The sequence below is a fragment of the Acomys minous genome (assembly GCF_964271855.1).
Source record: "Acomys minous genome assembly, chromosome: 16".
NCBI lineage: Eukaryota > Metazoa > Chordata > Mammalia > Rodentia > Muridae > Acomys > Acomys minous.
In genome coordinates this window covers 62,508,153-62,528,313 of record NC_140498.1, presented here as the reverse complement: position 1 = coordinate 62,528,313, position 20,161 = coordinate 62,508,153, and the positions used below count along the sequence as shown (strand labels likewise).

At 38.3% G+C, this 20,161-nt stretch overlaps 2 protein-coding genes and 1 pseudogene across 3 annotated transcripts in view; 2 read left to right on the top strand and 1 right to left on the bottom strand.

The window, feature by feature from the left end:
• The window catches only part of LOC311587537 (uncharacterized protein), a 494,998-nt gene that overhangs the window by 102,941 nt on the left and 371,896 nt on the right, over window positions 1-20,161 (bottom strand). The gene's annotated exons all lie outside the window — the stretch shown is intronic.
• Window positions 1-20,161, top strand: part of LOC311587533 (uncharacterized protein) — a 428,822-nt gene that overhangs the window by 140,395 nt on the left and 268,266 nt on the right. The window lies entirely within an intron of this gene.
• On the top strand, window positions 6,830-7,198 carry LOC311587559 (large ribosomal subunit protein eL34-like; annotated as a pseudogene). The gene has a single exon. The product of its transcript is annotated as a large ribosomal subunit protein eL34-like (transcript).

The following is a 20,161-nucleotide window of genomic DNA, read 5'->3' as shown; positions in this document are numbered from 1 at the left end:
ACTGGAAAGAAAAATTGAAAACGCTAGATTTCTCTGAAGTGAAGAAAGGATAAAGAAAATGTGGTACCCTTACAAAATGGAGAACTACTTAGTTGTTTTTGAAAAACGCCATCATGAAACTTACAAGAAACTAGATGTAACTTGAACAAGATCACCCTAAGTGATGGAGCCCTGACCCATCAACAGAAACATGATAAGCATTGACTTATAAATGGGTATTAGCTATAGGTAAATGATAATCAATCCACAATCCACAGACCACAGAGAGGATAGGTTAAGAAGAGGGGATTCCTTAGAAAGAGGACATACAGGGGACTCTGTGTGTGGACTCGGGGTGAATGAGGACAGGTTTGGGAGGAATCGCTTGGTGAGGTTTGAGGAGAGAATGAAGTGCAGGAAGTCACAGCTGGGATTGTGGGACTTTGTGGAGGGGGCCAGTGTAGAAACTTAGTGCACTGGCAACTTCACGGAATCTATGACAGTGACCTTAGTGAGGGCTCCTAGTAATGGAGAATATGTAGTCTGGACTGACATCTTTTGCAGCCAGGCAAGGCTTCAGTGGTGGGACCTGGACACCAAACTAGCTAAAATACCCTTCGCCTAAAGTCTGTCCTGCCAGCAAGATGTGCAGGGACATGGTGGCACCAAACTTGTTTGAGTGCCAAACCACTGTTTGCTTTAACTTGAGTGCCAGCACATTATGAGGGAACCCATGCCTTACACTGGCTGGATTTCCAGGAACCATAGAATTAAATAGTAAGTGTAAGCAGGCTACCAAGAAGAGACTTGATACTCTATGAGCATATATAGGGGGAGGAGGTCCCCTTCAGTCACAGTCATAGGGGAGGGGAGTAAGGAGAAAATGGGAGGGAGGGAGGAATGGGAGGATATAGGGGATGGGATAACCATTGAGATGTAATATGAATAAATTATTGAAATATATTTTTAAAAATAGCAAGTGTGGAGCCTGCATGGGTCTACACCAGGTCCTCTGCTTATATATTATGGGGGTTAGCTTGTTGGTTTGGCGGGAGTCCTGTCAGTGGGGGCAGGTGTAGCTCTGATTACTTCGCCTGATCTTGAGACACTTTTCCTATTTGGTTGCCTGGTCTAGCTGTAATATAAGGGCCTTTCCACTTGTCTTTTTGTATCTTGTTTTGTTCTGTTTGGCTGTCCTCTCTTGGAGGTCTGCTCTTTTCTGAACAGGAAATACAGGAAGGAGAGTGGGTCTCAGAGAGAAGATAATAAGAGGTAAGGGGTGGCTGAGGGGAGTGAATGGAGGGGAAAAGGTGGCCAGGATGTCCTGTAGGAGAGAAGAATCTATTCTCAACTAAAAACTTAATTCAACGTTGCTTAAATGAAAACGAAAAGGAGGAAGAAAAGAATAGTACATACAGAAAAGTGAAACAGTACAGAGAGAAAGCATGATTTTGACAGGTGCAGTTGTTGTTCTGCTTGGGTGGATGGTGCTCATCACACAAGAGTTCAAGACACACTCATTCTTGGGCCCTGTATAGATCTGTGAAATCAGAAGTTTTCCTCTCAGCAATGTGAAACATGTATGAGGCAGGAAACAAACCCAGATCACTTTCTTGTGTTATTTTTCTCTCATTCCAGTTCTGGAATAAAATAATTTATTGAACTCAAAGAGGACTCTTGCTTTTTTAAAGAAAAACTAGTGTTTGAATAACTTCAAATAATAGAAATACATATGTAATGTAATTATATAATGAATTAAACATAAAGTGATGCATAAAATGCTAACTGTTTAAACATTCTGCAAAGCAAAAATGAAAGTATTAACATCTAAGGCAAGTCATTTAATTAGAAAACAGAGATGAGTCAGGTGTCTAAGACTATAAATGTTTGTTAGACTATAATTTTTGTCATTATTTAAATTTAAACAAAACAATATAGTCTGACTCTTAACCTCATTTTTACTTTTTCATGCAGTATGACTCACTGGTGGAAAGCTCCACACATCATAAAAATAAAGCAACTTTCGGCCTTTTCACAGTGTAGTATAATAGTACATTTGCTTCTCATCTCTATAACAAATCTTGCTACAAAAATATTGAACCAGAACTCCGATGAAGAAGTCTCTAATGAACTGACTATCCTGAGGTAGGGCAAGCAGGCAAAGAGAGAAGGACATCTTTAGTGTCCTTCATACATGTAATGTGCAACCAAAAGCCATGGCCTAAATTGAGGGTGAATCTTATCACCTCAAAAGATTCAGATTAGAAATGGGTTTTCCCACTTCAAATGCTATATAATGAAGGAAAATTCCCCACAGGGTCCACCTCTTTGTGTTTTAGTTCATTTCAGATGCAGTCAAACCAAGAATAACCATCACAACAGCCAAGACAGAGGAGCCGAGAGATATTTTTCCCCCCGCGGCAGGCAAGGAGAGCATGAGAGTCATTTACAGGGCAATGGTTTTCTTCCGCAGAGGAAGCATCGGGATTTTACTTAAAGAATATGGATAAATTCAAATGTAGGTTTGCCTACTCCAAGGCATGCTGAGTTAAACCCTCTTCTGAATATGGACACAATATAAAATCAGAGATATTTAAGGGCATTCTTAGATCAAGGTCATGCAGAAACTTATGAAAATTATAAAAATGATGGACAAAAATGCCTCTAGAATGTTTATCTTGGACAAGTCCTTAGCTGAAAATGAAGTACATGGCAGCTTGAATGTTGATTGCTCAGGAGGCAATAATACTGGATAATCATGACGTATGATTAGCAGATAGATGTTTAATGCCACAGTTCTCACTTACACAACAAACAGAGAGCACAATTTCAGTAAATATCAGGGGAAATATATCTGTTAGCACTGTGGACACTGTTCTTGATGAACACTTCTTCTGGGCCATTCTCACCTCACAATAAGGCTGCTTTTGCCTCTGAACAGACTGCATCAGGGAAAGGCCACAGGCGCTTCCGTGCAGGACCAGTCGGAGTTCAATTTAACTTGCCCTGACTGATGCTGTCTCAGGGCTGTGGCATCACCAAAGAGAATCCCATATTTTAATCTTTATTTTCATTTTATGTATCTGGGTGTTTTGTTTGCACGTGTCTGTATGCTGTACCAACAGAGGCCAGAAGAAGGCAGAAGATGCCTGGAACAGAAGGATGAATGGGAAATCAGAACAGGAGAATTCAAATGGAAGTAGGTGGGAGGGCACAGTAAAGGACCGTTTGTAGATAGTACTCTGGTTTCAATAAGACTGTCCTCAATAGGGTCATATATTTGAGTGTCACCAGAGAATTGCACTATTTGAAGGGAGTATGATGTGTGGTCTTGTTGGATAAAGTGTGTCACTGGGGCTGGGCTTGGAGGCTTCAAAATTCCAAGCCAGGCCCATCACTCTCTCTTCCAGCTGCCTGCTCATCCAGATGTAGAACTGTCATCTCCTTACCCAGCAGGTCTGCATGCACGCCCCCATGCTTCCTGCCATGCTGATAATGGACTCCGACTGGGAAGCTGTAAGCCAGCCACCGTTAGATCGTTTCCTTTGTAAGAGTGCTGTGGTCATGGTGTCTTGTCACAGCAATAGAATGGTGATCAAGACAGGGAGGTTAAAAAAAAGCTATATGGATACTTGGCATTCTACAGCATCTTGAAATATATATATATTTCCATAATAAACTATATATATATAATATATATATATAGTTTAAAGAGGATGACTCTGTAATAGGGGAGAGATTACCTTAACCAACCATCATATGCTACCAAACAAAGACAAACAAAACAAAGCAAAACCCTTCCCAGACTAGGAACGTTACATCTTGTTGAGTCATTGGGTAGAGAAATCACACAGTACACCACACACACACACACACACACACACACACACACACACACACACACCATGAAATCATGTATTGTTCAACCTTTACAAGCTGACAGTACGGACCAATTGCTGTAGATACCATACACTTAAGGCTTCATATACTTAACCCACCAAACATGGAGACATTGAGCCCATGCTCAGCAAGAGACTTCAGGGCTACTGACCAGTGAGGGTTCTGTCAGGAGCTCCCAGGACTGCCAGGTTCATCTTCTCCTGGCCACACAGGACATGGATTTCCCCATTCCCCTTATTGTGTAATTGTTATCCTAAAATGTTTACCAGATGCTCATTAGAAACAAAACAAACTCCCTCTTGTCAATCATTAACCTAAATTTTTGTGCATATGGAGTAGTATTCAGAAACTGCTTTGCCATCTCTGGATCCTATAGGATACTTCTTATGATTTTGTCTTATAGTCTCAGTGTTTTAAATTTCAGGTTTAAAACTTAGATCTATTTGGAATTAGTTGTCTTTAATGTCATAAATATGAGTTTAATTTTGTTGTTCTATGTATATCCATTTTTCCCAACACCATTAATTTCTGGATGCTTTCTTTTCTCAATGTTATACTTTTGTTGTTTTTATTGAATCTTAAATGACTGAAATAACGTGTGCTTATATTTGAGTCTTGAATTCTGTCTCATTTCTATACAAGTTTCCTTTTTTGCCAGTGCCATGTTATTTTTGTTGTTTTACTACAGCTCTGTAATATTTCTTAAAATTCAGAATGGTAATTCCTGCTTCATAGTTCTGTTTGTTCACTTTGTTACGGCTGTCCTCAGTGTGTTGAGTCTTGGTGTGGTTTTCTTTTCCGTCATGAATGAGATCAAGATTTTGATTTAGTTTGTATCGAATTTCTAAATAGCTTTGGGTGGAATGATTATTTTCACAATGTCAATTCTATCAAAGCGTGTACAAGGGATTGCTTTACATTTTGTAGTGTCTTTCTCCATTTCCTTAGAGGTTTAAAGTTCTCACTGTTGAAGTCCTTTGTTTCCCTAATTACACTTATTCCTAGATTTTATTTTCTTTCAGGTAATTCTGAAAGACGGAAAGAGTGTATATATTTTCTTTTGAGTTATTCTTGTATATAAACTATAAATGGACTTTTGCAAGTTGTTTCTGTATCCTGTCACATTGCCATATTTTTAAATTATTTCAAGAATATTTGTAGTAGAATTTTGGGGAGCACTAATGCATCTTATTTATCATATGCAAAAAAGTGATATTTTGATTTCTCCTTTACCTATGTGTGTTCATTTTGTTGAAGACCAGCTTTGGCAGTTCAGAGTAAACTGAGGTGTAGTTTAGAGTCAGTAAGATATTTATGTGTCTAATATTCATATTGTCTTTTTCTTTGGTGCTATACCACTATGGCCCTAAACAGAATACTTTTCTAGGACAGGGATGTCCTAATGTCACATTCTTCTTCTTATTTTCCTGTAACATTCTTTGTTTGTCATAACAGGCCCTTGTCTATGGCAGAAATAACTCCAGCCATTTTAATGTATCTTTTCCATTAAGGGCAAACTGTATGCAGAACAGAATCTTATATGCCATGTAATCACCTGAGCATAGAGTAGCAAGAGGCTTTTAATCTGAACTACTACCAACCCTTCCTGCCCTTTTTATCCTCTTCACCTTTTAAAGTTCAATTTCTTCTGATTATCTTTCCCTAAGTATGCACAGGGGCAGATGTTCCAAGACTATATAGGATCTGGAGTCTCAAAGGATATCTCTGTCATCTTTATGTGAATCAAACCCTGCAGGGCCCAAAGAAGAGCATCAAGGAGGTCCAGATAAATGATATTTTACCTGAAATCCGATTGGGTAGCACATTCAGCACTTTCATGGAAAAGCATAGAAGCAGCGCTCCTGGAGAAGGAGTAAATGATACATAAAATATTTCCCACCTGTCCAATGTCCCCAAGTTGTAGAAATATTAGAAACTCCCTAAGCATAAAACACATGATCAACAGAAAAACTGAAAGAAGGCATGAAGAATATTGTAACATGCAACTCATCTTTGCTTGATCCTTGTCGAACAGCTGTCCTAGATTTATGACTTTTGCTGTCCCCATTAGATATTGCTGGGCCAGGGAAGCATAGAGAGCAGAGCATCTGGGTGTGTGTGATTTGACTGAGGAAAGGGGAACAATGAGAATTTTCTAGATGAATAAGGGAGATAAGTTGAAGAGAAGGAAAAGGGTCTAATAATAGTAAATATACCTGAAAGAATCATAAGCAATTATACTACAAGTGAGCTCCCCACAACAAACCAATATTTAAATTCCTGCAGGAATATAGAAATGTAGTTTAAGTAAAAAACATACAACCATCACATTAATGAACCAGATTATTGGCTACCTAAGTATTTAGTTATATATACCAATAAGTATAATTCACCAATCAACAAAGAAGTGTTCTTTTCTGACAATGAGTATGACAGAAAACCACAACAACTCACAAGGCAGAATTCTAGAGAACCTTACATCTGATACATCTACAAAAAAAATTCCTACATTTAAGACTCAGACAATATGCATAACAAGGAGTGAAAAGATTGTAAAACACAGGGAATCAGTGTTTGCTCTGGGACTGTGTCTCCTAATAATGTCAGAAGCTGTACACATGTGTCTTACCAATATGAGTATATAAACATGAAATAAACAAGGAAAATGCTAATAGTCATGCTAAAGTGGTCCAAGAACAAATCAGACTTCTCAAGCTTACAAAAAATCTACAGGGGCATGTAAAGGCTGAAAGTAGGGTAAAATGTATTGCCCAGGGAATGACCATCTATGAAACATTGAACACAAACTTATCAGCCATGAAAACATACATAGAAGTAAGATTACCAAGACTGCAAGTTATCTGTAGTTATTTTTTAATTAATTTTACTACATACTTATATGTACTCCTTAAAAAATAATAGTTTGGTCCTTTTCCTCTTCCGAGGACGGTGCTTAGAGGCACTCAAAATGGTCCAACGTTTGACATACCAAAGTAGGCTCTCCTACAATACAGCCTCTAATAAAAACTAGGCAGTCTCAAACCCCTGGCAACAGGATTGTTTACCTGTACACCAAGAAGGTTGGGAAAGCACCTAAATCCGCATGCGGTGTGTGTCCAGGCAGACTGCGCGGGGTTCGTGCTGTGAGGCCTAAAGTCCTGATGAGGCTGTCCAAGACAAAGAAGCACGTCAGCAGGGCCTAGGGTGGCTCCATGTGTGCCAAGTGTGTCCCAGACAGGATCAAGCGGGCTTTCCTTATTGAGGAGCAGAAAATCGTGAAAGTTTGAAGGCACAAGCACTGAGTCAGAAAACAAAATAAATATGTAGCTTTTTTTAAGTAATAAAAGTAAAGGCTTGAAAAAAAGTATTAGCTTGGTTTGGAAGAGGTGAGGTGATTGGAAATCTTTCAGAGGAAAGAAAGGCAATCAATGACGTAATTATACTAAAATTGCCCCGAAATGCTGCAATCGCATGTGGGCGGTGTGGGGTGAGAGTGAAAGAATTTGGAGAGCAAATGGAAAATAAAGGTATTGGCATCACGGAGACAAGCTGGGCACCCAGGACAGGGGAGGCTACAGGGAGGGTATGGAGAATGGCTCTGAACAGCAGGGGACCTGGAGACTGAGATGGCCACATTCTGTCCAGGCAGGAGTTATAGTGGTTAGAAGGGAAAACCAATCCACCTGCAAATACTTCAACACAAAGTTTACCCTGCCTACAAGATGGGCAGAGATAAAGATAGAGACTGAGGGAATGTCCAATCAATGTGTGGTCAAGCCTGGGACTCACCCCATGGGAGAGGGCCAACCCCTGATACCTTAGCTACTCTGTTATTCTTGCAGATGGGAGCCTAGCATAACTGTCCTCACAGAGCCCAGACCTAGCAGTTTATTGCATAAGATGCTGAGACCAAGCATTAGGTGGAGCTCTTAGACTCCTGGGGAAGAGTTAGGGAGAATGATAAAAAGACCAGGAAGGGACAGGGACACAACAAGAGAACCAACAGAATCAAATAAAGTAGACCCATGGTGGCTTGAGGAGACAAAAGCGCCAACCAAGACCCATGCATTGATTGGCCCTGTCACCCCTTCAACTGAGGGGCATTTAGGCTGTTTCCAGGTTCTGGCTATTATGCATAAGGCTGCTATGAACATGGTTGAGCATATAATCTTGTTGTGTGGTGCAGCATCTTCTGGCTGTATTCCAAGAAGTGGAATAATTGGGTCTTGAGGAAGCCCTATTTCCAGTTTTCTGAGAAAGTGCCAGATTGATACAAAGTGACTGTACAAGTTTGCACTGCCACCAGCAATATAGGAGTGTTCCCCTTTTCTACATCCTCACCTGCATGTGCTGTCACTTGAGTTTTTATCTTAGCCATCCTGATGGGTGTAATATGGAATTTCAGTGTCGTTTAACTCTGAGCCCCATTTCTTAATTGGGTTATTTGGTTTGGTGGTGTTTAATTTCTTGAGTTCTCTATATATTTTGGATATTAAACCTTTGTCAAATGTAGGGTTGGTGAAGATCTTTTCCCAGTCTGTATGCTGCTGCTTTGTTCTGTTGATAGTGTCTTCTGCCATACAGAAGCTTCTCAGCCTCATGAGGTCCCATTTATTAATTGTTGGCCTTAAGGCTTGGGCTGTTCTGTTCAGGAAGTTGTCTCCTCTGCCAATGTGTTCCAGGCTCTTCCCTACTTTTTCTTCTAACAGATTTAGTGTCTCTGGTTTTATGTTGAGGAATTTAATCCATTTGTAGATGGATTATCCCTCAAACATTTGTTATTCATCATTATTTTGGTTACCATGGTCTGTTTATGCTTCTATATGAAGCTGAAAATTGTCTTTCAATTCCTGGTAAGAATTGTCTGGACTTTTGATGGGGATTGCACTGAATCTGTTGATTACTTTTTAAAAGATGGCCAGTTTTCCTATATTAATCCTACTGACTGATGAGTACAGAAGGTCTTTCCAACTATTGCCCAGACATTAAAATAAACACTTTTTTAAAAAATACTGCATAAAACTGGAAATCTTCTGCCCAACAAAGGACACCAGAATTTCTTTTTCTTTTTTTGGTTTTTTTTCTCTCCTTTATTAATTTATTCTTGTTACATCTCAATGGTTATCCCATCCCTTGTATCCTCCCATTCTTCCCTCCCTCCCATTTCCCCCTTATTCCCCTCCCCTATGACTGTTCCTGAGGGGGATTACCTCCCCCTGTATATGTTCATAGGTTATCAAGTCTCTTCTTGGTAACCTGCTGTCCTTCCTCTGAGTGCCACCAGGTCTCCCCCTCCAGGGGACATGGTCAAAGGTGAGGTACCAGAGTATGTGAGAAAGTAATATCCCACTCTCCACTCTATGGAGAGTGTTCTGTCCATTGGCTAGGTCTAGGTAGGGGTTTAAAGTTTACCGCCTGTATTGTCCTTGGCTGACACTAGAATTTCTACAACCTAAAGAAAGCAAAATGATTATTACCATTCACACATCCAAATAAGATAATACCCAAATGTATAAATAACTAAAAAGAAAAAAATCTAGATATCAAGAAAGCATATAATCCAAATACAGGTACAGTTCTAAATAGAGAATTCTTAAAAGAAGAAATTCAAATAGCTGAGAAACACGTAAAGGTATGTTCAATTTCCTTAGTTATCAGGGAAATGAAAATGAAAAGTACTTTGTGATTGCATCTCAAAAGAGTCAGAATGGATAAGATCAACAACACAATTACAGTTATTACCAGCAAGGATCAAGAAAAAGGGAAACATTTACACAATGCTAGTTGGAGTGCAAACTTTGTAGCCATGAAGTGTATACTTGTGATTGTTTCTCAGCAAGATGGGAATTGCTCTACAATGAGATCCAGCTATACCCTTCTTCCTCATTTACCCCCACAATGTTTCATGCTACTACAGATACATTTGTTCAAACATATTCAGAAATTTGAAACAGCCAAATGTCCATTTACATAATAATAGATAAAGAGAATTTGGTTCATTTACGCAGTGGAATATTACTCAGTCATTTAAAAATTATCTCATGACCATTCAAAACAAATGCATATCTACAGGTAAACTAGAAAAATCATTCTGAGTATGGTAATCCAAACTCAAAAATACAAATATGGCATTTTTACTTATGTATGGATATTAGTTCTAAAGTGTAGGATAAGCAGGTTACAGTACATAAAGCCATGGGGGAATGCACATAGAGTAGGAACCAGGGGTTGAGAGGAGGTAAATAGATCTCCATAGCAAAGAGATATTAAAAACACAGTAATAGATGTAAAGTGGGCTAGAAAAATATCAGTCTGAAGTGGTGAGGGAGAGGGTAATGAAGAAGAGGATATGAAGCTAAAAGTAAAGGTCATTCAATAGTATTGTAGTAAGCATATAAAGTAGAAGCTTCATAATATACATACATAAATATACTTCATACTTATACATACATATTCATACATACATACTTCATATATATGTATGAAGCTGATCTAAGTGAAATTATATAATGAAAGCATCCCAACTGAACATCACTGGTCATCATTTGAAGATTCTAAACCTGAGAATGGTGAACATCTACTTGAGATGTTGGCCACAGGACTCCAATTGGTATGTCCAGAGAATACAGGCATTTGTCAAGACTATATGGTGCTCTTTACAAATCGGCTGCAGGACCCAACTGCTAACATAACACCTACACAACTCATTAAACATAAAGAAACTGATCTGGTGCCTACATAAAAACTGCATGCCTAGATCCTAGCAACTTTGATAAAAGATAGTACTCTGCAGAAAAATAACAATGTAAAAGCAGAAAAATAACAATGAGTTATAATGGTGGCCTGCTTGCAAGATATGCTAGTGCAATGTTATCCCTATATTTGTACAAAAGTGACTTGTTCACTCATCATCAAAGAAAATTCTTCCTGTAGCAGATTGGAAATAAATGCAGATATCCACAGAGACAAATTGCAAAGAGTTAGAAATCTCAGAACACTCAAGCATAAATGAAATGTCTTTATCAAATTCATCTCTTCCAGGCTCAGGGAAGTCTCCAGTAATTGAGCTGGAAGAACATAATAGCTAGGAAAGATAAGATTTTGAAGGTTTATAAATAAATGATATCAATTTATTTATTTTATATTACTATTACAATAACATCATTGTTCTTAACTCTACTCCCTTCAAAATGTACAGAAAATAGAGAAAAATCATAGCCACCTTTTAAAAATCTGTTTTCACATACGTTGTTCATATATAAAATTTTGGTTTTTTTACTATATTAAAGTAACAGTGATAAATAATGATGATGAATTTATATCAAGAGGCGTTATGATACATAGTACTATAGGAAAGAGAAAAAAGTGTAGAGATGAAGAAGTATTCCATCTAGTTATTAGGAGATAATTGTCTCAGTCCTGCCATCTCAGGAACAAACTCCATCATGCTGTCATGTTCAAAACAGTTGATGCTCCCAGATCCAAGAATTGACTCCTAATCTACTTCTTTATGTATATCATGTTTGTCCATTAACAAGTTAAGAAAGTAAAAAAGGAAGCTGATAATTATCTAAACTATGGCACACAAGTCATAAATCTATTGCCTATCACAGCTTAAATTGACCACATGCATCTTGCCTACTCCTTTGCTTTCAGATCTGAAATGGATGCATAAACAAGATCCAACATTCTTCTGCATTCAAGAAACACATTTCACCCACAAGGACAGACATCACCTCAGAGTAAAAGGCTGGAAAAATATTCCAAGCAAATGGTCCCAAGAAGCAAGCTGGTGTAGCCATTTTAATATCTAATAAAGTAGACTTTCAACCAAAATTAATCAAAGGGACGACAAAGGACACCTCATACTCATCAAAGGTAAAGTCAATCAAGACGACATCACAATTCTGAACATTTATGCTCCCAATGCAAGGGCACCCAAATTTATAAAAGAACTCTTAACAAAGCTTAAACCACCTATCAGTCCCAACAGTTAATAGTGGGAGACTTCAATACCCCACTTTCACAGAAGGACGGATCATTGAAACAGAACTTTTCACCCAAACACAAAGGATTATAGCTTCTTCTCAACAACCCCATGGAACTTTCTTCAAAGTTGTTCATAGAGTAGGTCACAAAGCAAACCTCAGCAGATACAGAAGATTAAAATATTATTTTGTATCCTGTCAGATCACCATGGACTAAAGCTGGACTTCAACAACAACAGAAATAAAAGAAATCCTACACACACATGGAAACTGAAATCTTGCTACTTAATGACACCTAGGTCAGGGAAGAAATAAAGGAAGAAACTAATGGCTTCCTGATTTTTAATGAAAATGCAGGCACAACATACCCAAATTTGTGGGACATAATGAAGGCTCTACTAAGAGGCAAATTCATAGCACTAAGTGCCTTTAAAAAGAAAATGGAAACATCCTGCGTAATCAACTTAATGACACGTCTGGAAACCCTAGAAAAAAAGAAGCAGAAGCAACCAAGAGTAGACTTCTGGAAATAATAAAACTCAGGGAGGAAATCAATAAATTAGAAACAAAGAGAACAATTAAAGAGAGAGAGAGAGAGAGAGAGAGAGAGAGAGAGAGAGAGAGAGAGAGAGAGAGAGAGAACAAAGCAAGATCTGGTTCTTGGAGAAAATCAACAAGACAGACAAACCTTTAGCCAAACTAACTAAAAGGCTGAGAGACACTATCCAAATCAACAAAATCAGAAATGAATAGGAGACATAATCACAGACACTGAAGAAATAAGGAATAATAAGATACTACTTTAGAGGCATATATGCCTCAAAACTAGAAACTTCAAGGAAATGGACAACTTTCTTGATCGAGTCCACTTGCCAATTTGAATCAAGATCAGATAAACAAATTAAATAGTCCTATTTCTCCAATAGAAATAGAAGCAATCATTGATAGTCTCCCACCCAAAAAAGCCCAGGGCCAGATGGTTTCAGCACAGAATTCTACCAGACCTTCAAAGAAGAGTTAATACCAAATCTCTTCAAGTTACTCCAAGAGATAGAAATGGATGGAACATTACCAAATTCATTCTATGAGACGACAGTCACATTGATACCTAACCTCCACAAAGACCCAACAAAAAAGGAGAATTTCAGACCAATGTCTCTTATGGACATTGACGCAAAAATACTCAATAAATTACTTGCAAAATGAACACAAGAACATATCAAAGATATCATTCACCATGACCAGGTAGGCTTCATTCCAGGCATGCAGGGATGATTTAATATATGAAAATCCAACAATGTAACCCACCATATAAACAAACTGAAAGAAAAAACCACATGATCATCTTCTTAGGTGCAGAAAAAGCCTTTGACAAATCTGTCACCCATTCACGTTTAAAGTTTTTGAGAGATAGGGCATACAAGACACTTACCTAAACATAAGAAAGGCTATATAGAACAAGCCAATAGATAACACCAAATTAAATGGAGAGATACTCAAGGAAATTCCTCTAAAATCAGGGACCAGACAAGGCTGCCCACTTTCTCCATATCTCTTCAATATAGTTCTTGAAGTTCTAGCTAGAGCAATAAGACATCAAAAGGAAATCGAGGGGATACAAATGGGAAAGGAGGAAGTCAAATTATTCTATTTGCTGATGATATGATAGTGTACTTAAATTCCACCAGAGAAGTCCTACAGCTGATAAACACCTTCAGCAAATAGGCTGGATACAAAATTAACTCAAAAAAGTCAGTGGCCTTCCTATATACAAATTACAATCAAGCAGAGGAAGAAATTAGGAGAACTACACCCTTCACGATAGCCACCACCAATATAAAATATCTAGGAATAACTCTAACCAAGTAAGTAAAAGACTTGTCTGAAAAAAACTTCAAATCTCTGAAGAAAGAGATTGAAGATGACATCAGAAGATGGAGGGATCTCCCTTGTTCATGTGTCAGGAGAAATAACATATTAAAAATGGCCATCTTACCTAATTACCAAAAGCAATTGCCAGACTCCATGCAATCCCTATCAAAATACTTACAGAGTTTTTTAAAGACACTGAAAGATCAATTCTCAACTCCATATGGAAAAAGAAACCAGAATAGCTAAAACAATCCTATATAGTAAAAGATCCTCCAGAGGCATCTCCATACCTGATCACAAGCTGTACTATAGAGCAACAGTAATTAAAACAGCACAGTGCTGGCACAGCAATAGGCTGATTGATCAGTGGAATTGAATCAAAGACCCAGAAATGAATCCACACATATATGGTCAATTGATTTTTGGCCAAGAAGCCACATCTACTCAATGGAAAAAGGATAGCAACTTCAACCAATGGTGCTGGTCTAAGTGGATGTCTACATGTAAAAGAAAGTGCACTTAGACCCATATTTGTCATTATGCACAAAACTCAAGTCCAAGTGGATTAAAGTCCTCAACATAAAACCAGAGACACTAAATCAGTTAGAAGAAAAAATAGGGAAGATCTTGGAACACATTGGCACAGGAGGCAACTTCCTGAACAGAACACAAACAGGTCAGGCTCTAAGATCAACAATTAATAAATGGGACCTCTTGAGGCTAAGAATCTTTTGTAAGGCAGAAGACCCTGTCAACAGAACAAAGTAACAGCCTATGGACTGGGAAAACATCTTCACCAAATCCTACATCAGACAAATGTCTAATATCTAAAATATAAAAAGAGCTCAAGAAATTAAACACCTCCAAACCAAATAACCCAACTGAGAAATGGGGCTCAGAACTAAACAGAGAATTCTCAACAGAGGAATATCTAATGGCTGAGAAACACACAAAGAAATGCTCAACTTTCTTAGTCATCAGAGAAATGCAAATCAAAACAACTCTGAGATTCCATCTTACACCCATCAGAATGGCTAAGATCAAAAAGTCAAGTGACAGCGCATTCTGGGGAGGATGTAGAGAAAGGGGAACACTCCTTCATCGCTGGTGGGCCTGAAAACTTGTACAACCACTTTGGAAATCAATCTGGTGCTTTCTCAGAAAACTGGAAATAGGGCTTCCTCAAGACCCAATTATTCCACTCCTTGGAATATACCCAGAAGATGTCCCACCACAGAACAAGGACATATGCTCAACCATGTCCATAGCAGCCTTATTCATAATAGCCAGAACCTGGAAACAGCCTAAGTGTGCCTCAGTTTGAAGAATGGATAAAGAAACTGGTATGTTTTCATCATGGAATACTATTCAGCTATTAAAAACAAGGGGATCCTGACATTTGTGGACAAATGGATGGAACTAGAAACGATCATACTGAGTGAGCTAACCCAGAAGCAGAAAGACTCACATGGTATACACTCACTTATAATTTGGCACTAGCCCAAAAGTCATGTCCCATGAAAGTCATCACTTACCAGGAGATTGGGATAGATGTGAGGACATCCTACTGGGACTCTAGGTAAGAGAGATATAGGTGAATGGGGAAACAGAAGAATACACAGGGTCCTAGAAACCTACAAGAAGAACATCATGATGGACGGATCAGGGCCCAGGGGCATCTGTTCAAACTATTACTCTAACCAAGGGCAATACAAGTAATACATATCAAACCCCTACTCTGATTTAGCTGATGGGCAGGCCATTCTCCAAAGTTATATGCAGAGTGGGGACTGACTCTGACATGAACTCTGGTGCTCCATAGTTGACCACTTCCCCTTGGTGGGAAGGCCTATTTACTCTCAAAGAAAGAATAAGCAGGCTACCAAGATGAGACTTTGACAGCCTATGATCATATAGTGGGGGAGGAGGTCCCTCTCAGTCATAGACCAAGGGGAGGGATTAGGGTGAAAGAGGTAGGGAGGGAGCAACAGGAGGATACAAGTGATGGGATAACAATCAAGTTGTAATCTGAATTAATTAATTAAATAAAAAATAAAGATGAAAAAAAGAACCCTAAAATCAGGGGACCCTGATAAGGCTCAGTCCTAAATGTTTACTTCCCTGCTCAATCCACTATGTTGAAATATGGTGGGAAAATGCTCACTCTGACCTTCTACTTGTTCCTTTGTGGTTCCATCCTATATATAAAAAAATACTGTACGTTTTCACTTTAGAGTCACAGGTCAGCTCTTAATCTCCTCTGAGGGCCTGAACAATCAGTAGAAATCTGTGTACAATAAGATTTTGTCATCTGCTTAAATATTTACTAAGATAAAGGCTTAAGGAATTTGTCAGTACCCAAGTGTTTACAGCTGTGCCTGATTGGACAGTTTTTATTGGATGATTCTAATAAAGATCTTGCTTTGCTGGACTCCTGCATTGCTTTCCTGTTTCAGAATCCAATGTTGTGATTTACTACAAAATGTAACTGGCGAGAGGCTGGTGCAAGAGGTGTATTAAAAGCAAAAGATAGATTCAGATTTTAATGCCTGGGAGTCTTAATAAAAAATAGATGAGGTAGAAAATGATCATCTGTCCTTGTCTGTAATATCCTCTTTTGACAGCTTTATTAATTATAGCTGGAAGGAGAAGAGTACTGATCAGGGAGACAAGATAGATACAAGGCTAATGTGCATTTCAATGGCAGAAACTAGAAACTGTAGTAACAAACACCACCTCTTGAAAAAGCATTCTATCAAATATTAGAGGTGTGTTCTTCATGGAATACAGCTATGTCTTTTTAATAATCTATTTCACAACAGCAATCCAACACAAGCAAGCTCCTTTTGTTTTTTTGTTTTGTTTTGTTTTGTTTTGTTTTTGTGGACCATTGTGAAATAGCAAAGATTAGAGAAGAAGGTAGGAACCAAACATGTTTTTCACCTCCATAGTGGAAGCAGGTGCAGTATCCTGGGGCAAGCAGATCCCCAGAGCATGTATATTAGAGGGGAATAGAACAATGAAAAGCCAGCCAATGCAGGGCAACTCTAGTTACAGTTACAGGAATATCACAGCACTGTAACTTACCCTCAGTTGTCTGGACTTTGCTTTAGTCTATGCCTTTCCCTGTCATGAGAACTATTGGATATGTACAGACTGAGAGCCTGAAGTAGCAGTAGGAAGCAAGTGAATCATACAAAATGTTCTCAGACATTGTTGAAGTCTGAGCCTGTTCCACGACCTAAGCCTATATTCTCTTTGGATCAACCTAGATGCAGGACGTTGTCTCTGTGTGGTGAAGACCCTGACATGTTCTTTCTCTTGCTTTGTCTCAGCATCCTCCTGAAGTCTGTGCTTACATCAAAAGACCTGGATCAGTATGTCTGTTATAAGTACTGGAAGCCCAGCACCTACAGGGAGGCAGACATAACCTTAGCTGCATTTATCCCCATGTACATCACAATTGAACTACCCACAAAGATCAATATAGATTTTGTCACCGATCCATTTGTACTATGGGAAAGCTATCTGTGAGTATTTGTGTGAATGTGCTAAGGGTGTTCTGTCTACAAGACAATATATGCTCTAATGTACATATGGAATCCCATTAAGAATAATGACCAAGACAGAGAGAGATGTAAAAGACAGTGCTAAACATTCTTCTTAATTATGTGTCTACAAACATTTACATTTTCTTCCTTGTTTCCAGTCAGGGAGACATCAGGGAATTAAAGAACAAACTTCTGCGTCTGCTCCATAGTTTAATTTCATGGCCAGCCTTATAAATGTTTTAATACATTAATTGAAGCATGCGAAGGAAATTTTCTACTCTGATCACCTCTATTTGGGCATGTAAATGACTTATGTTTGAAAACCTGTTTCTTTCACAAACTTGGAGAGTTTTTGCTGACATGAAATTGAATATCTCTATGTCTCTAGTACAAATCTTAGCATATCGTGATCCATATTTCTCTGTCTTTAGTCTCTTTACAGTGTCTCAGAGTTTCGATATGGTGGTTATAATTTATTTAGTTCTCACTGATCGTTTAATTCAGTGTTCTGAAAGTCATGTGTTCATGCCGGATAGCCTGTCCTCTACATCGTTTGCTCTCCTGGATACACATTGCTTGTGTGTTGGTTAGAGATTTTGTGGTTTCCATTTCCAACAGTTTTATCTGTCTTCCTTCCCCAGAATCATAATTTTATTTTAGAATTTCTGTTTTTTTATACTCAGTATTTTACGTGTATGAATTTTTTCCATCATCCAAGTTGCTTTGTGGCTCAATGCCCAGTTGAACTCATAGCTTGATCTCATCTTCATTTGGATTATTCACCTCTTTATTTTCTAAGGCATTCATCTGTTATTTTATTTCTCTGAGTATATTTCAGTAGATCTGTTAGTTATTTTTTATATTGTTGAGTAGCAATTAGGCTTTTCCATAAATCCTGTAATCCTGTTAGTCCTATAATTACCCTATTTTTCCTTAAACAACAACTTCTGCATTAGGATGTTCCCTTGTTGAAATGTTTCTTCTTGAAGCCTCAATTCATATTTGCTCTGTGAGCAGGAAACAAACATACAGGCCTGTGGTCTTGGTAGTTGTGGTATTATGGAGTTCATAAAGAGACTCATCTAGGACACCTGATTTACTTTTGCAAATAAATCACTCATAGGAGTGCTTTCAGAAGATGGAGAAATTACAATACTATAGTAACCCAGAACATGTCTAATGTGATGTGACTCATGATCCTCCACAAGAGTGGGAAGTAACCACAATGTCAGAATCATTTATCAAGCCCCAAAAACATTACTTTAAATAGGTTTATTTATCTTTATTTCATGTATTTGAGCGCTTAACTTCTTGTATATGTATGAATACCACATGTGTGCCTGGTGCCCACAGATGAAAGTAATATAACTTATCACCTTTAGGAACTGAGAACTGATGCCAGATTTCCTTCAAAGGGCTTCAGTGTGGCTAAATGCCTGGCCATCAGTCCATCTCCCAAATGGGCACTTTGATACTAGGAATGCATGTAAACAAGCTTTTTCTTACCGTGTTTATATGTATACAGAATTGACTAATTGCAAAATAAAAGCACATTCAGTTCATATTTACATTCCTGATGAATACCTTGTGACTCTTCTGTATCACCATGCTCCCCTAAAGAGAGATGTCATCAGCACTTACATATTCAGCAGTCATTGGATAAAGACAGCTGGCACTTTAATTCATAAATGAACTTCAAGAAATATTATCAAAAACAGGTGAATATCTGATAATTCAGGAGTGAGTCCATGATGTTCCTGAGTTGTCCGTTCTCATTCACATAAGTTTAACATGTCAAAGGAGAAGCCAGGGCTTAAGACATATATTGCCCTAAATTTGAGAAAGAGTTTCTGAGAAAAATGGACTGACTGTACTCATCACTCTGTTCCTCTGATTTAGGTTCAAATGGAAAAACTATCAATATATGCTGATCTTATACTTTGCCATTGAGGAGATCAATAAGGACTCACACCTGCTTCCCAATGTGACCTTGGGTTTCCACATCTACAATGCTTTTATTTCTAACCGAAAGACCTTGGAGGGGCCTCTGATGTGGCTGTCTGGAAGGAGTGAGTATATCTGTAACTATAAATGCAAAACTCAACACAAAGCTCTAGGAGTTCTTTCAGGAACCATGTCTGAATTCTCTGCTGCAATTGGAACACTTTTGGAGCTCTACAAAGTCCCACAAGTAAGTTAGGAAAGTATTTTTGTCCACAATCACATAGCTACATGACCAAAAGAAACCTGATATGCAGTTTATATTTACTGTAGGCAGATTGAAAATAACAGTGAATGAATTATTTTGATATAGCAAGAGTGTGATGAAAAGCATGAGGAGTAAACTGTGAGAGTTTCTAACCAGATTACTTAGTAGTAATTATGATTCCATCTCCAAACACTGGAAAATATACTGGAGATTCTCAGGCTGCATTTGCTCATAAGTCAAAGTTTACAACACAGATATGTAACTAATCAAGATAGGATGTAAACATGTTATAATTCATACAGGCTGATATTTCCTAATGAATAGGAACTCATAATATCCTTTTTTCACTTCTTTAGGCCACATATGGAGCTTTTGACACTGTGCTAAGTGACAAAGGTACATTCCCATCCCTTTATCAGATGTCTCCTAAAAACACAGCTCTAACCCAAGCTGTCATCTCTTTACTGCTACACTTTGGCTGGAAGTGGGTGGGGCTGTTTGTGGCTGATGATCTGAAAGGAAAGGAGTTCCTTTTTCAGCTTAAAGCAGAAATGACTACAGAAGATATCTGTGTGGCTTTTACACAAGTAATCCCAGTTAATTGGAAATCATGGAAAAAATATGTTCCTGGTACTGTGAACTTGAACCAACATACACAAGTA